Here is a 17,960-nt window from a genome sequence, read left to right as displayed (position 1 = left end):
ATGTTACATTTTATGTATAAACTAGATTTATGTACCCTCCAGGTGGTGGTTATTCCTTGTATAAACTTGTTTTCATTATTCGATTGGTAAAGTCCTCTATCTGTGAACATTATGGAGGTGTCTTGGGTTGGGAGAAAAATACATCATAATTTTTTCCCACTACAATTCAGGAGGAAAAAAAAGTTTTCATTAGATGATTCATCCTTTAGTAGCAAAATTTTCAGGAATGAATTAGTTGGTGAAACAGGGATAGGGTTTAGACTTTTGAAATCAAAACTAGGGGCTTTCAGGGGATCCCTGGGTGGCTTATCCCTTTAGTGCCTGCCTTTGGCCCAGGGTGCCATCCTGGAGTCCTGGGATCAAGTCCCACGTCGGGCTCCCAGCATGGAGCCTGCCTCTTCCTCTGCCTGTGTCTCTGCCTCTCTCTGCCTCTCTCTCTCTCTCTCTCTCTCTCTCTCTCTCTCATAAAAAAATAAATAAATAAATAAATAAATAAATAAATAAATCTTTTTTTAAAAAAACAAAACTAGGGGCTTTCAGCAAGGCAACAGTCTTGAATTGTCTCCATCCCTTTATCACTCCTGTGGTGTATCCGTGGGTGGAGATTTACATAAAAGCAATCCAGACAGAAAGGGGAAGTGGATGAACAGCTGGCCCCTCCACCAGCCCAGAAGTGGGAAGGAAACAGAGAAGACAAAGATGTACAAAAACGGCGATTTCCTCTCACAGGCTTTTGTTCAGAAAAGTGACCATGACTCCAGGCAGAGGAGCCAAGCTGGGCCTCACTCTGGTGGGAAAAAACCAGGCAAGGCCAGAATCAAGGAGGCCCTGGTAGTCAGCCTCCCCAAGTAACCCTCAGATGCCGTAGCTGGAGCCCCTGGGCCTGGCTAGAACCCGTGGTGGCCAGACCAAAGAGGTTGCTGCCCCCAGCAGGGCCACTCTGGACCCCATCGGTTCAGGACACTCAGCCACAGTGGCAACAGACCTCAGAGGACATTTCCTCAGAGACCCAGAAGGGAATGGCCTCACCCTGAGGACCCTGACTCTGGGCTAAGCCCCCAGATGCTCCTCAAAGAGCTGCAATCTTGCTGGGCCCTTCCTTTCCCAGCCCCCAATCAAAGCCCCTTGAAGCCCTGAGGACAACCAACCTCACACAGAACCTGCCAGACTCTGACCCTACTAGGGCAGGGCAAAGGGGAGTGAAAGAGTGAGGGAATGTGACAGCCAAGGACAGGTTTGGAAACCCTACAGTACAGGTGACCCAGGCTCTTGGAGAGAGAGATGGGGCAGGGGATACTATAAATTAAAAGTGGCTGAGGAAACAAATCCAATGCATAGACCTTATTTGGATTCTCATTTTAAACAATCTGTAACAAAAAATTTCTTAGGGAAATTTTATGATTTAAGGAATCATTTGTTGTCTTTGTTGTTATTATACCAAAGAATTTGCCTTTTTTTTTTTCTTTTTTGAGAATCCTCAGCGATACATCCTGCTGAAACGTTTATGGACTAAGTCTGGGATGTGCAGCAAAATGATCCAATGGACAGGAGTTGACAGAGGAGATGGCACTCCCCTGGCCGTGCGCTCATGTTGCCGAACCTGGGCGCCTGGGACACAAGGGTTCACTGTACTGTTTTGTCTACTTTTGAATATGTTTGAGGTTTTCTGTAATAAAATGTTAAAGGGAGGCAGGAAAGGGGTGGGGAGAGGATGGAGGCCCGAAAGTGGGAGAGATGTCATTACGACTGGGGAAGCGAGGCAGGCCCAGAGGGAGCCCCTATCTGCTGGGCGGGATCCTGAGCACATGGGAGGGAGCAGGACCGGCTTTTAGGAAGCGGGGAGAGCCAGGCACGCGGGAGGCCGGGAGCCGGGGGTGGAAACAGCTCTGGGTCTCTAGGACTGGGTTGGTTGCGGGAGCCGCCTGCGTGCAGGCCGAGGTTTGGAGCTGGGCACTGAGCTCGCCAGCGACACGGGGATGGGCAGTGCTGTCCCTTGTCTGGCCCTTTCCCTGCGCGGTCGTGCGACAGTGTGGCCTCAATCTGCTGGCGCCCCCAGAGCAAAACATGGAGCCAAAGAAATAAAACAGAGACAAAGATTTACCAAGCCCGAGGAAAATTAGGTAAGACTACCAAGGATTCCTGGCTGTGGTGGGGGAGACCTGTGGGGCCGGGCAGGAGGGAGGGGAGCGGGAACAGCAGAAAGCTGGAGAAAGCTGGAGAAAGGTGGTTCACTGTGCTCTGGGCCAAGAAGCCAGGGCTGAGCGGACCTCCGCTCCCTGCCGCTCCCTGCCGTGGAAGCCCGGAGCCTCGAACTCCGGCTGCGCTGTTGAAAACTCCCGAGTGGAAACCTTACATCTGGATCTGTTGAAAGTCTGACCAGCGGTTGCCCTGTTTGGGTTTCTCCTATTTATAGATTTAGGATTCATTCACTGTTTCTATTAGAACCGAATATTAACGTTAATGATGATGATATTCACAAATACATGAATCATTTGGGCTCCTTGGAGTGTTTGAAATAGCAAGCTAATGGAGAAGAAGAAACTAGGGGAGAAATTGTTTTTCCACCTACATTTGACACAGCCTGAAAACCTACAGCTCAAGAACTCGAGACTGACAGAGGGAGAAAATATGGGAAACACCTCCCCTCCAGGGACATCACAGAGGCATTCACTAAGCACACAGGAAAGACTTTTTGCTTTGAGTTCCACAAATAATGTTTGAGTATCTACTATTGGCAAAGTAAATTTTGCTTCCCTTTGATTCCAGTGTCCCAGTGGATTTTCTTTCTGACATTTGAGAGAAAGTGACATTTCCCTTAACCTTTGACTTGAAGAGGTGAAGACACAGCTTTCTCTGCATCTAGGACCTCACTAACCATGACAGCTCTTGGGGATCCAGGGCCCGGGGTGTAACAGCCTCTACTAGCTCGGTCCTCTGTGGATTTGAAAGTGCAGGGCCCCACGCCACTGCCTAAGAGAGAGTCCTCAACAGGTTTTGGATCCCAACAAAGCTTCCCCACTGGTGTGGCTTTGGGGTGGTTACTTAATGTCTATGAGTTTATGAGAATTAAATGAGAAAATTTAGGGTAAACATTTAGCCCAGTGTGGGGCTCCTGCTGAGTGCTGAGTAAATGAGATCTACTGTTATTATTAGCATTCATTGTTATTCTTGCTAGCATTATTATTTTATGGGCAGAACGAATGAGCTGGCAACAAGAATACAAACTTTTGCCAGAATTTGACAAGGACAAAATAAAAGCAGACCCAGCCACCCCATGAAGGAGCCTGTGCTTGACAGGCCTTAAGAATTCATTGTATGGGGTGCCTGGGTGGCTCAGTGGTTGAGCATCTGCCTTTGGCTCAGGTCATGATCCCAGGGTCCTGGGATCCAGTCCCACATGGGGCTCCCTGCAGGGAGCCTGCTTCTCCCTCTGCCTGTGTCTCTGCCTCTCTCTCTCTCTCTCTCTCTCTCTCTCTCTCTCTCTCTCTCTCTGTGTGTGTGTGTGTGTGTGTGTGTGTCTCATGAATAAATAAATCTTAAAAAAACAACAACAGAACAATTCATTCTACGGTTCCCCTCTCTGCCCCTGTACGTGGCTTTTAGATAAAGCTGCTTGGAAGCCAGGAGCTCCCTGCTGTGCCTAGATGGAGGCACAACCTCCAACCTCGCCACCGCTGATGGACAGTCCGCAGTATACAAACCAGCCAGACTAGGTGTTTTTCCTTCCCGGGCTGGCCAAGGCGGGCCTGGCTGAGTCCTGTTGAGGAAAGAGCCGGTCTTGCGCTGGAGAAGGGGGAGCTGGTTTCCAGGACAAGCAAGTGAGTGTGAAAGTCTCTGCCAGGGTGGGGAAGGAGCAACCTCTGTAGGTTTGTCACATGCGGCCAATTTTATAACCTATAAAGGAGAATCTGATGGTTTTACTTCACGGAGGAAGGCAAATCAGAGCAAATGAATTGGGGTTGGAGAGGGTCAGAAGGAGGTGCAGCTGGATCCAGAAGAAAAGAATCTGCCCCTCCCCCTATCCCAGGTGTGCCCAAAGCCAGTGTGGGCGTTAATGCTGCTGCTAATCTCCAGGTGTGGCTGCTGCAAAGTAGCAGGGAGTCCGAGGCGTTCAGGAAGGGGTTGGGAGTCTGCGTGGAACAGAAGGGGTCCCCCTCACCGGGGCAGAGGAGACTCCTGTGTCCCTCAGGCAACAGACATCGCTGGGCTTATTTCAGAACAGCCCAGCCCCAAAGGAATGCGTGGGCAGAGCCAGCTCCAAGCTGGGGATTGCTCAGAGAATATTCCAGGGCCCTAAACCCTCAGAGCCAGAGGGAAAGGTAAGGAGAACCCCGTCTTTCTGTTTCAAAGTGTCTTAGGATGGTGATTGAGCAGCTCGGTGGTTGAGCGTCTGGTTTCACCTCAGGTCATGATCCCGGGTCCTGGGATCGAGTCCCGTGTCGGGCTCCCTGTGTGGAGCCTGCTTCTCCCTCTGCCTGTGTCTCTGCCTCTCTCTCTATGTCTCTCATGAATAAATAAATAAAACCTTTTAAAAAAAAAAAAGGCCATGTTTCCAATAATTTGGTTCTGTTTTAAAAAAAAAAAAGAGAGAGAGAGAAGGAGAAAAGCCTGAACACAATTCATGCCGGTAAAACGGGCTCACACTTAGCTTGTTTTACAAGTGCATAAATATGACTTCTCAAGCAGAAATGTAGAATCAAAAAATAAATAAATGACCGCTCCAGGCGGCGGGCTGGGGGGAGGGAGCGGTCCAGGTAGGAGCAGCGGCTGTGACTGCCGGCCCGGCCCTCGGCCCTGGCGGCTCCTCCGCCCCGCGCGGGCTCTGACAGCCGTTCCCCTCCTTCCCGCGGAGCGAATGGACTTCATCTCGAGCTCTCGCAAATGAAAAGAAACGGGGCTGTAACCCTTTTATGGAGTGAGTGAAAAATGTTTTGTGTAGGGTAAGTTGAGCACCAACTGGAATCCACCAGGTGATTTTATATCCTTTCCATAAACTTTTATTGAATTAAGATAATAGTGTTTTGGATTTCCATGTCACATGTCTTTAAAGGGAACAGAGCACATTCACATGTAGCTAGCAGGCACTGTCATTCCTCTAAAATAAAATCTACCTGCAAGATGCTTTTGCCTTTGCCTAGTCCACCAAGATGTGGCTGGGCTCTGTAAGAAATTCTTTCATGCACAAAAGAATCCCCTCATAACAGTTACAGACACTTTAATTTTACTGTGTGATACAGCTTTATAACTCCTGTACGGCTTCATGAATTCCGGCTTTGAAGCCGCAACTTCTGAGATCCTCCTTTCTCCATTTAAACACCAGTTTCAAATATAATCTTTTTGAATATTTAAAAGATCAGAGGAACTGTTTAAACCCCTCTTTAAGACAGGAACATGATTGAGTGACAATCCCCCTCTTCAACAGACGCCCCAAACTATAAAAGAAGCTTCTTTTCATTATAAAAAAGAATTTATTATACACCATTCCAGTTACTCCAGTGAGCAATTTAGAAACTATAGTATTTTCTTCTTTCAGGTTTTGCCAGAAAGGGGGGAAATGTATTATGGAAGATGCTGCTAGCACAGTCATCAAAGGGCATAGAGCCAGGGTGTAAGTTTGAGTGCAGATGTATTATTCTTAAAGAGAGCACCGTTTTATTCTTTTTTTTTTTCAAGATTGATTTATTTATGTGAGAGAACAAGCAAGAGTGGGGGTGGGAGAGGGAGAGAGAGAATCTCAAGCAGACTGCACTGAATGCAGAGCCCAATGCAGGGTTGGATCTCACAACCCTGAGATCACAACCTGAGCTGAAACCAAGAGTCGGATGCCTAACCAACTGCACCACCCAGGCATCCCAAGAGAATGCCTTTTTAAATTTAAGATATAATTCACAGACTATAACATTCGCCTGTTTAAAATGTACAATTCAGTGGTTTCTAGTGTGGAGTTGTACAGATTACCACTAATTACCACTAATTCCAGAACATTTTAGCACCCCCCAAAGAAACCCCATACCCATTAGATGTCACTCCCCATCCACCCTTACCCCCAGACTCTGGCAATTACCAATCTATTTTCTGTCTCTACAGATTTGCCTATTATGGCCATTTCACATATGTGAAATCATAGAATATGTGGCCCTTGATGACTGGCCTCCTTCACTTGGTATTTCCATGCTGTAGTGTATGTCAGTACTTCATTCCTTTTTATATTGAGTGATATTCCATTGTATAGATCTACCACATTTTAGTTACCTGTTGTTCATCAGTTGATAGACATTTAGATTGTTTCCACTTTGGAGCTATTATGAATAGTGCTGTTATGAACATTCAAGTATAAGCCCTTGTGTGTCTGGGAGGCTCAGTGGTTAAGCATCTGCCTTTAGCTCAGGTCATGATCCTGGGGTCCTGGGATGGAGCCCCACATCAAGCTCCATCAGACTCCTAGAGCTGCTTCTCCCCCTCCCTCTGTGCTCTCTCTCTCTTAGTTGCTCTTGCAAGTAAATAAATAATATTTATTTTTTAAAAAAAAATTAACTGAGCAGGATCCCCAGGTGGCTCAGTGGTCGAGTGTCTGCCTTCGGCTCAGGGTGTGATCCTGGGTCCAAAATCCAGTCCTGCATCCTTATCCCTTTGCTCACGTCTCTGCCTCTCTCTGTGTGTCTCTCATGAATAAATATATAAAATATTTTTTAAAAAAATTAACTGAGCTCTTGAACCCTCATTTTTGCTAAAGATGGAAAACTTAATCTCACCAATCCAAAATAACTAGTCTCTTCTAATTTAAAAATCATGCCCTTAGGGGGCACCTGGGTGGCTTAGTCAGTTGAGCATCTGACTCTTGATTTTGGTTCAGGTTGTCATTTTGAGGTTGTGAGATCAAGTCCTGCACTCAGTGCACAGTCTCCCTGAGATTCTCTTTCCCCCCTCTGCCCTGCCCCTCACTTACATGTGCATGCTTGCTCGTGCTCTTTCTCTCTCAAATAAATCTTTAAAAATAAATAAATAAAAATCATGCCATTTTGAGTAGCCTCAGGTGAGCAAGCTTGGATCCTCAGGTGATCCAAGTGTCAGAGGCCACATAAAATATGCCCACCTGTCTGTCCTGGCCTTTGAGGGTGGGGCACACAGCCATGTCTGGGTCTCTTCTGATATCCTGGCAGCAGCCAGGCACATGCCCTCCTTATCCTCCTCTTCCCAACCCACTTAGCCTCCCCCAGAGGAGTGGGAGTGCTCTCTGAGAGCCATGCCCATGTCCCCTAGATCTCTAAGTTTTCACCTGAGTCCAGGCCTCAGGGCACTGCCGGGACTGCCTGGATTCTCCAGGAGGGTGAGGACACCAGGCTATACCTGGAAAAGGCAGGTAGTTGCAGTTTGCTCTCCAGTCCCGGACCTGAGACATCTACCCTCCCTCCACCTCCACCAGCCATTTGAAGTTTGCTCTGAGGCAGAATCACAGAACACTGGTCATCCCTTGGGGATCCCTTCCCTCGAAACTCCGGTCCTGTCCACTGCAAGTCTTCCTCCTTTCTTCTCTTTTGAGGCAGGAAAGAGTGTTTCCTTCCTCACTCATATTATGCTCTAGACCAGTGTTCTGGTCTCTGGACCAGCAGCCAGGTAGCATCGCCTGAGGGCTTACTAGGCGTATCCCAGGCTCCTCCCCGAGCCTGCTGAGGCCCAGGGAATCGGTGGGTCAGCCAGCCCCGGGGGCTCCCAGGCAGAGTTCAAGCGAAACCCTAGTTCCTGTGTCTTTCACCCTCCACGTCTGACACCTGAGAGTTGAAGCCAAGTGTGGGATTCAGAAGCCTTTCAAAACTTATCTCTGCTTTAAATATTCATAGGCCCACCTGAGAGCTAGCTCCAAACTCACCCTTTTTTTTTTTAACAGCCTGATTGAGAGATAATCGACTACAATCAACTGCACACAGGTAAAGTGTACCATTTGATAAGTTTTGACTTATGTATACATCTGGGAAACCATCGCCACAATCAAGATAATGATCACCACAAAGAGTTTCGTGTTCTGTCAGGATTTGCTTCTGGTTTTGATGGGTTTCTCCTTCCATGGCAGGACCAGCCTCAACTTCTATTTTCAGGGTGAAGGGCCGGGGTGGGGGTGGTGCGGGGCAGGGAGAGGGAGGAGCTGCCAGGAAAGAAAATCCACCAGATGAGAATTTAAAACACCATCTCACTACAGAGTCACTCTGCACCTCCTATTTCGGAGGGAAGACTAGATTCCGAGCACCATGCTGAGAATTAGGGGTGCCACAGGGAAGGGCACCCCCCCAGTCCTGAGCTCAGGTCTCGGGGGAGTCCATGCATTTGCTAAGCCCTGGGAGGGGGTTCCTCAGGGAGTGCTGGAGAGACTGACAGGAGAAAGCGGGGCGTTTACAGGGAGACCAGGAGGCTGGGCCTGAACTGACCAGGTGAGCCCCCAAGCAGGAACTGCCAGCGTGTGCGTGCCAGGCACCCCTCGAGCTGTTGGGCCCGAGAACCGAGGAGCAAGGCCAGTCGCCACGTCTCACCAGCTCGGAATCGGCCACCTCCCGACTTCAGCCTCCAGAGCTGAGAATGTGAGTGTGGGGACTTTGCTCCAGCGGCCCTACCGGCCACACGGAGGGTGACTCTGAACTCACTGTCAAGGTCAACGTGGTGCCCACTATGGGAGGGCCCTGTCGCTCCTGGGGGGGGGGGGGACACCGGGCTTTGTGAGACTGGGAGCCCCAGGGCCTTCCACCCAGCCTTCCTGGCTGCACCCCAGCCTCTCCCTGGGAGCCCTGTGGTGCGAACTATGGATCCCTCGGAGACATGGCCCGCTCCCAGCCTCAGCTCTCCCCAAGCTGGCTTCCCTACCCACCCTCCTTCCTCTTCCTCTCCGAGCAGGTTCTCCACTACTCCTCCTTCCATTGGCCTCTCTGTAAGATGCTCAGGCCTTTCCCGAGGAATCCCTGTCCTCTGGCCTCCTCGCGGACCCTGGAACAGGTGGGGTACAGCTAGCCTGTCACCCGGCTCGCGGGGCTCTTCCTCGGTTGCCTCCTGGGGCCCGGAGCTCCCAGGAGCCAGGAGAGAAGCCTGGGGGAGGGGATCTTCCACTTCAGCAGGAAGGTGGCACCCTTCCAGGAGGGTCTCCTTCATTCCTGCGCAGGCCCTGCGTCTGGAGGCCCGTGTCACCAGGCGAGGAGCAAGAGCCCCCGAGGGCGGGCGCAGCTGGACGCTCTCTTCCTCCTCCAGAGCCCGGCGTGGGCGGGGGGGGGGGGGGGGGGGGGGGCTGGAAACGTTGCGGGTTATTCATTCGAACGAGAGTGTTTGCTGAACTGAAATTCCTGCCGGACTTGGATGCAGGGCACGTGTCCGTATTCCTGTAAATCAGCGCGTTCAGGGGATCCCCGGGGGGCTCCGCGGTTTAGCGCCGCCTGCAGCCCAGGGCGTGACCCTGGGGTCCCGGGATCGAGTCCCGCGTCGCGCTCCCTGCGTGGAGCCTGCTTCTCCCTCTGCCTGTGTCTCTGCCTCTCTCTAGAATATATAAGTAAATAAAAATCTTAAAAATAAATAAGTCAGCGCGTTCAGGTATCTGTTTTTGGGGAGTAAAAACTAGTGCGATCCCAGAGAGATTCTCCGTGTCCGCAGGGCGCGCTCAGAGCTGGCCAGCGCCCCCCCCCCCGCCCCCCCCCCCAACAGCCGCCCCGCGTGTCTGCGTCTCCCTCCGCTTGATGGCGGCTCCTTTCTTTTTTTCTTTCTTTCTTTTCTTTCTTTCTTGTTGCCTATGCTGGTGTCCTCCGCTTTTATCTAACTCACGCCTTCCTAAGCATCACTACCGCTCCCACCCCCGCCCCCACTCACTTTCTAAAGGTTGTTTCCAAGCATCCCTCACCCAGCACAAGTTTGCATTTGCAGTAACCCTCCCCATTCACGTGAAGCAAGGCTGATGATTCCCCACCTGACTCACAGAGTCCTTTATTTTTTTTTTTTTTACGATTTTATTTATTCATGAGAGACAGAGTGACAGAGAGAGAGGCAGAGACACAGGCAGAGGGAGAAGCAGCCTCCATGCAGGGACCTTGATGCGGGACTCGATCCTGGGACCCCGGGATCACACCCGGAGCCCAAGGCGGATGCTCAACCGCTGAGCCCCCGGGTGCCCCACTCACAGAGTCCTTTAAGGGGATCTTTCTGATAATCTGACTTCCACCCCCCATTTTACCTAGAAGCAAGCCCACCCACCCCCCGCCCCCCAGTAAAGGAAAGGGCCCAGGAAGACCAAATGGCAGATGGGCTCCGCGCAACCAGCGCATCCCCGGGAGGGGCTCCCGCAACAGGCTTTGCCAGGCCCTGCCACAGGTACGGCTGAATCAACGGACGGACGGCCTAGAGCACCACCCCGGCCTAGAGCACCACCCCGGGTGGGGTCCCACAAACAGTAAGCCCAGGTTCCTGAGCAAGGGACTCATTAGGCAGGTGCTCCCAGGAGACGCTGGAGGGGGTGGGGACGGGGCAGGGAAGGTGAGGAAGCCACAGGAGGGGGCCACCTCAGGCAGGCTGTGGAGCTAAGTCATTGGGTCTCTGCCCCCCCCCCCCCCCCCCCCGCAAAGGAGCGAGCCGGCCTGGCCCAGGGGATAGAAACTCCTCCCACGCGGAGGCACATCCATTTTTTCTACTCTGTGGTATGTTCCACTGTGAGTAGAGAAGACACACGTTCAGCTCTCTCTGAATTTGGTAAAGGGCCCCGATGGCCTCGGGACAGCCCCCTGAAGAATGGCGCAGCTGTCCGATGTTAGCAGTAAATCACACAGAACCTGCATGCACAGTCGGTTGCTGGGATCCAAGGAGCTTGGCTGGGTCACCAGCAGGATCACTGTAGTCACCACTGTGGGCCCGCCTTGTTCCAGGTGATTCCAGGCACTGGTCACTTAAGCCACACAACAACAACAGAAACGAGGGCACTGAGAAGTTAAATCACCCCCAAAATGTTCAGCTGGAAAGTGTCGGGAGGGTTTCCCAGACCTCCAGTCTAGACTGTCATCAGCCTCTGGCAACTCAGCAAGTCTCAGGACCATGTAGAGCATGACCCTTTGGTAAAAGAAAGCAAACAGACCTATTTATTTGTGTGTACATGTGCGTAGGGAGAAGATAACCAAACAGTACTATCTTATACAAAAGAATACGTGTGTGTTTACAAAATTCTATTTAAATGAAGTTCTATAACAGGTGAAAATAATCTAATATATGGTAGGAGAATATCAGAACAATGGTTGCCTGAAAAGGAAGGTAGGTGCTTTGTGGGTTTGATATTTGTGTTTGGTTTCTTACTTTTGTCCAAACCATCAATGCACTTAAAAATTGTGTATTTCATTGGAAATAGATTTTACCTTAACAGACAAAAAAAATGTAAACAAATATTAAACTCTAGTTCATGAGCGCCTGGGTGGCTCAGTGGTTGAGTGTTTGCCTTCAGTCCAGGTTGTGATCCCAGGGACCTGGGATCGAGTCCTCCACATCAGACTCCCCATGGGGAGCCCGCTTCTCCCTCTGCCTGTGTTTCTGCCTCTCTCTGTGTGTCTCATGAATAAATAAATAATCTTTAAAAAATTTTTAAAAATAAACTCTAGCTCATGATTTCTATGCTGAGGTATTAGGCGGAAGTACTGAAGAGGAAGTAGGAGGGGAAATTGCTGCTGTCTGCAATCTGCTCTGAAATACATACTAAAAAGAAAAAAGGTGGATTGATGGATGGATAGAGGCATGGAAGATTGGGCAGATGTGTGATAAAGCACAATAGTAAAATGTAAATTATAGAATCTGGATTGAACATACAGGTAGTCACTGCAAAATTATTATTTCTATATATTCGAAATTTTTCATAAAAACATGTTGGGGGAAAAATGAAGAAATTATGGAGGAGATTATGAGTGGATGAAAGGGGACTTTATTTTACCCTAATTTGCTTCTTAATTGTTTCATTAAGCATGTACTATTTTTTGTAACAATTTAATTTAAGAACCTAATAAAAAGTGATATAAAATATGGTCTTTCCCTTGTGGAGTTTATGGGAAGTGTGATGGTAAATTTAAGACACACACACACACACACAGGCACATCTTTCATTAGATGGTTGTTGCCAATAAAAATGGCATTAATAATGCACGTGAATTGGTGACCCACAATGGAAGGTTAAGTGTGCTTTGGTCCTACTCTGTCATCAGCTGGCATGGTGAGCTGGGCCTCAGTGCCATAGGGTGGGAAACAAGGGGACCGATTTGGGTGTTTTGGGGTTCCTTCCAAAACTGCTCAAGACATTCCTAGGAGATGTTTGTATGAATGGTGTCTGTATCATTTGAAGAGCTCAGAGGAGGAAAACCATCACTCAAGGAATACAGGAGATTTATAGAGTTACACTTCAAAAAATAAAATGTAATGTTTGGAAGCCAAAACCTAAGGAGGATTATGCTCTGGGATTACTGTGCAAACAGATTCTTCGCGGTCGTGCCAGCTGAGGAAATCTTACATCACTCTGTGGTCCCATGTGATTGTGTCTTATTGTGGTTCTGTAAGTGGGGTGGGTAAACTAGAACCAACCACCTTTTTTGTAAATAAAGTTTTATTGGAATACAACTGTGGTCACTTGCTTCTGGATCATCTCTGTCTGCTTCCGGATGACAGTGGCAGAACTGAATAGTTACGACAAAAATAACCTGGCCTGTGAAGCCTAAAATATTTACGCTCTGGCCTTTTCCAGAAAGCTTGCCAACTGCTGCTCTAAACGTTCACTTCCCTTCCGGTAGAATCGGCGTTGAATTCCTTCCTTCCTTCCTTCCTTCCTTCCTTCCTTCCTTCCTTCCTTCCTTCCTTCCTTCCTTCCTTCCTTCCTTTTTAAGATTTTATTTATTTATTCATGAGAGGCACAGAGAGAGAGAGAGCCAGAGAGACAGGCAGAGGGAGAAGCAGGCTCCCTATGGGGATCATGATGATGCACGACTTGATCCCAGGACCTGGGATCATGACCTGAGCCAAGGCAGATTGTCAACCACTGAGCCACCCAGACGCCCCTTGATATTTCTTTCTTAGCGGGTAAGGGGAAGAGGTCGGCTGCTTCTTTCCCAACCATTCTTTCCCTTTCTCCATTTTAAGACTTTTCTCCAGTTGGCTGCTTTCATGATGGCCAGGGCTTTGAAAGCGAAGAAATTGCCTCGGTGGCTGGGAATTCCATTAGCGACTTTCGGCCGGCCAGGTGCGTCAGCGGGGGGCGGGACGCGGGGAGCTGGAGGCCACCAGGGGTGAGGCCACCAGGGGTGAGGCCACCAGGGGTGCGGCCCGAGGAGCGCCCGCGGGCCCCAGCAGGACCTAGTGCCTGTCCCCGCTGCGCGACTGCCCCCGCTCCGCACGGAGACTCGGCCCAGGACTGCGGCCCGCCCCGGAGAGCAGGTGTTAGGGAAGACCAAGGCCTCCCCTTCCACGTTACCCCCTTTAAAATAAAGATGAAGCACAGAGATTTGTCCGTGTGCCGCCAGGGGGGACGAGGACCATCGTGCTGAGGCTCCTGGGGCCGGCGTTCCTAAGTCTGTCCTCTCTCCTTGATCCCCCTCTCAGGCCCCGTAGGCGGGGGAAGCCTAGGGAGGTGTTGGTCGGGGCACCACCTGCGCTGGAGGAGCTGCAGGGGAGTGGCTGTCCCCTTCGTCTTCAGTCTCCATCTCGAGCCTTCCAAGGCGTTGTCAGGACCTTCTCTCCCAGCTGATAAGCAAAGGAGGCTGCGCTGGGAGGAAGTAAACTCAGCTCAACAAATGGTGCCCTTCTGGGGCCGCTTTCTGTTCTCCTTGACACTAGAAGCATCGAGCCCGGATTTCTTCTCCAAGCTCCGAAGGCAGAACTGTGAGATAACCTACATCAGACTCGAGTTCAGGGAAGACTTAGTAGAGTGCAAGGCAGTGGACAGCACAGGACACAGAGGTGCCTGCCACGTAACTCCTGTCCTGGAGCAGGGCACAGTCAAATCTGGGTGCGGGACAGACATCACAGGGGTCTGATTAGAACTGTAAGAGGGGTACATGGTGCTGAGGGGTCCAAAGAGGGAAAGGGTCACAACTGAGGCCACCTGAGGCTGGGGGCAGAGGGCCGGAAAGGCTGGGGGGGATGGGCTTTAAGGCCTCGTTGGTTGGGTAGCTACTGTTGCAGTAATGCCGCCCCACACACCCTCAGAATTTGTTCACATGTCTGCAGTCTGCTTGAGGTTGGCTGATCTAGGATGGCTTGTTTGGGTGACTCTGCTTCACATTGTGGCATTTGGCTCAGTCTGTCCCACATTTGTTTGATCTGAGGCATCGCTTACACACTGCTGGAACTTAAGGACGAATAAGTGAATACATGGAGTGTTGGATGATGACTAACAATACTTTTGGGGACAGTTTCTTTTACTGTGTAAGGTGCTGTCAGAACTCTTACATGCTGGACCTCTTTCTTCAATGCTCATGTTACACTTCAGATGTCCGAGGAAAGCTACCCCAATTGACTTCATTGGGTGTGAGGATATGAGTATGTAAAGGCTCCAAGGAAACCCTTTGCTTTCCTGATAAAAGGGTTGGATCCAATGGGCGTAGCCTTTCTTTCTTTGTCCTTTTAGTTGTGGTTGTGAATGGGATGGCAGGAACTCTCTGGTCACCTTTTTACAACCATGAGGGATAACCCAAAGGAATCTTGGAGTTACTAGTTGTGTTAGTTTAGGTCCTTCGAGAAGCAAATGACTATACGGGATTAAATGTGTAAGGATCTTCTTTAGGGAAAATGTGGCTATGGGAGAGAGTAGGGAGGGAGCTGAAGAAGGCTGGGAGAGCCATCAGGTTATGAGCAAGTCTGACCCCAGGCGAAGAAGAGAGGGAGAGAAGGTTCTGCAGTCTTAAGAAAGTTCAGCAGAGCCATCAGGAAGTCTTCAAACTAAAGTTGATTGTCACTAGAGTCCCAGATCTCTGGTGTGCCTTGGGATCTCTGCTGTACCATCATTGGCTGGGAGCTGTCCAAGGAAGGCATAGCTTTGGCACCATGATGGGTTTTAAAGAGAAACAGCTGGAGCCCTTGGTTGGTCATGCTCGCTGTAGCTGGAGGACTATGAGGCACAGCCCCAACACCAGTCTCTGCACTGTTAAACACAGCCAAAAACTCACTTCCTCTGGAGTCTTGCTTCAGAGAAAAATAAGCTCCCATTTGTCTCTCTACACCCTTGTCCCATTTTCTATAACTTGCTGAATGCATTCCTAACAGATGTGCCCTTTAGTCCAATGAAAGCCCAGCTTCCCACCACTACAGGGCTCCCCTCTTTCATCCTTCCTTTTCCTCCCTCTTGTCTCCTCTCCTCCCTTTGTTTCCTCATGCAGAGCAGCCTAATTCAGTCTCCTTCATTCTTGAACTTGCACCAGCACCCAATCCTCAGGATCCTACCTTCAATCCCACATTAAAGTCATTTATCAAGTTGCTTTTCCAAAACAAACACGTTCTCTCCCTAAAAGGAATTCTGGAGCTAGATGGTAAGATAAAGGTTTTGGCTTATTGTGCATACATCTGTACATACCCATACATATGCGCAGATACGCATGCACGCGCACACACACAGTGACTGTTCTCTGGGATAGATTCCTTCTCTTCCTCCCTAACATGTGAACTATTCTAGAACTGAGACCATATCTTTTTATGTGTAATTTAATTGTGTTAAAAATTATTTTTAAAGACAGAGAAGTATCAAAATAATACAACACTCACAAAAACAACCCATGGCTTTAACAAATGTTAACACTTTGCTCTTTTTGCTTCAAGTCATTTTAGGAAGCAAATTATTACAGAAAAATAATTATAATAATACTAACACTTTCATGGTGCTGAATGTGTGTCAGGCCCTGTTCTAAATACTTTATGTGCCTTAACCCCTTCAGTCCTCACATGGATCTGTGAAATAGGTATTAATGTTGTCCTTCTTTGCAGACAAGGAATGTGGGATACAGAGTAATCCGCTAATAAATGTAACAGCCAAAATCTGAACGCAGGCAGTCTAGACTAGATGTAGTTTGGGGATCGTATTCGATTTATTCTTATGTTTAGAATATAATTACCCAATAGATATTTGTCGAAAGAAACTCATCCATTCAGTGTATAAATAAATACATGACTGACTTGCATTCTGGGAAAATAAAGCTGAATGAGACAACCAAATCCTCTCTGTGAAACAACCTGAGCCATAATATCGTACATTTCCTATTGAGGTACTATTATCCTGAGTCCTAAAATGTTTTTAATTTCCCTCACCTACTGGCTTTCTGCTGGAAGAGGCATAGTTCTCGTATGTGTTACCTATTGCTACATAACTACTTACCTAACACAAAATGGCCTAAAACAATACTCTCTTATTATCTCACACAGTTGCCTTGGCTCAGGGATTCAGGGTGCGGTTGAGAATGGCTTGTGACTGCCCACAAGATCTGGGGCCTTGGCTACATAACTGGAAGACTGGAGCTGGGGTCCTTCACTCGCATGTCTGGCGGTTGGTCCTGTTTCCTAAGGACTGTCAGCCTGGTCATGCTTTCAACACTCTAGGTGTGTTCTAAGGGCAAATAACCCAGGGAGAGAGTCAGGCAGAAGCCATATTGCCTCTTATAACCTCAGAAGTCACATAGTGTCACTTCCATTTCATCCTGTAGGTCAAGGCGGTGATAAAGGTTGGCCTGAGTTCAAGGGGAGGAAATACAGATCCTTCCTCTCCATGGGGGCATGTCAGTCTCCTACTTGCAAGGAAACCAAGTAGCATGGGGCAAAGGTCTAATCTACCACAGATCCTAAGAAACAGTGTAATAAGTATTCTTTGTATTGTGGAAGGAGAGTTGATTCTCTTTAACCAGTTGGATCCCACTAAAATGTAAGAGAATGGACTCTACCAGGGTGTCCACTATGAAAGCAGAGCGAGAGCAAAAGGCACTACGCGTTTCCGCTATTGCACCACCAGTACCATGCTGTCTTCTTTACCTGTTCACATGTTATCAGCCCTCAAAACCCTGGATATGCGGGAAGCCTCACAAATCTAGCCAAGTCTCATTTTCCAAAATTCCAAAGTGTTTTTCTTTCCAGTGATATAGGCCAACTCCTCCCTGCGTTTCACTTTGCCTCACGAACCCACAATGTTCAGGTCAGTAAGGAGCCACAGGTCCATGGGCACCAGCTCCATCCACAGGGGCACCAGTAAACTCCTTCAACTCAGAGCGGGTCTGACAAAGGTGAGGGGGTGCTACGTTATTCCTGCATCTGCGTAGGAAGAACTACTGTCTGTCTGGTTTACATTCCTGGAATGAAGCAGATGTAATTCATCCCTTGAAGACGTAAAGGCCACATCCTATTTGACAGTTCAAGTGACTTATTCTCCTTGTCCTGATAGAAAATATCTACTTCTAGAACTGAGCAAGAAAAGGTAATAAAGTGAAAAAGCCTCTTGAAGAAGAGGTTATGGCACCTTTGCTCTGAAAAGAGAATGGCAAGTCACTTTTAATGGTCACATCGCACACATGGCATTCTTCTGAGACTGGCGGTAAATCGAGCAAACCCGTAATGTTTCTTCAGTTGAAACAGGAGAAAGTGTGAAGTGTGCTGATTTGAGGTTCATCTCCTGCACCTCTGCAAAACACCAAGGCTGTGGGCGATTCCTGCCATGTGCGGACTGCTCCTGGAGTGAGGGGCGAGATGGCCATGTCTACGTGCACATGTTGCTTCTTCTTTGTTTTTAAAGAAAATCAGCCTTTTCCCTGTCCTGTGACCGCTCAGTTTCTACTGTCACTACATAAATAGCTCTCTGATTTGGGCCATATTTTTTTCTAAGGAATGAGTTATTGAAGTTATCTAATTTAATCATTGGGAGATTATCTTCCTACACCGATTTAATAAAGGAAATTAAAATGTGTTTTCTTTTTGTTAGTATCCTCAACTGCCATCTGCTTAAAAAT

The 17,960-nt window shown here is 48.8% G+C and overlaps 1 long non-coding RNA gene across 1 annotated transcript; it reads left to right on the top strand.

Moving 5' to 3' along the window:
* The first annotated feature begins 3,663 nt into the window (after positions 1-3,663).
* Positions 3,664-8,694, top strand: LOC129507133 (uncharacterized). Its single transcript, XR_008663930.1, has 3 exons — positions 3,664-4,319; positions 7,886-7,925; positions 8,440-8,694. It is a non-coding gene; the product is annotated as an uncharacterized LOC129507133 (long non-coding RNA).
* Positions 8,695-17,960: the final 9,266 nt, after the last annotated feature.

Source organism: Nyctereutes procyonoides, unplaced genomic scaffold, assembly GCF_905146905.1.
Source record: "Nyctereutes procyonoides isolate TBG_1078 unplaced genomic scaffold, NYPRO_anot_genome, whole genome shotgun sequence".
In the NCBI taxonomy this organism is placed as follows: domain Eukaryota; kingdom Metazoa; phylum Chordata; class Mammalia; order Carnivora; family Canidae; genus Nyctereutes; species Nyctereutes procyonoides.
The sequence above is the reverse complement of the archived record's forward strand: the minus strand, read 5'-3'. Positions and strand labels throughout refer to the sequence as shown.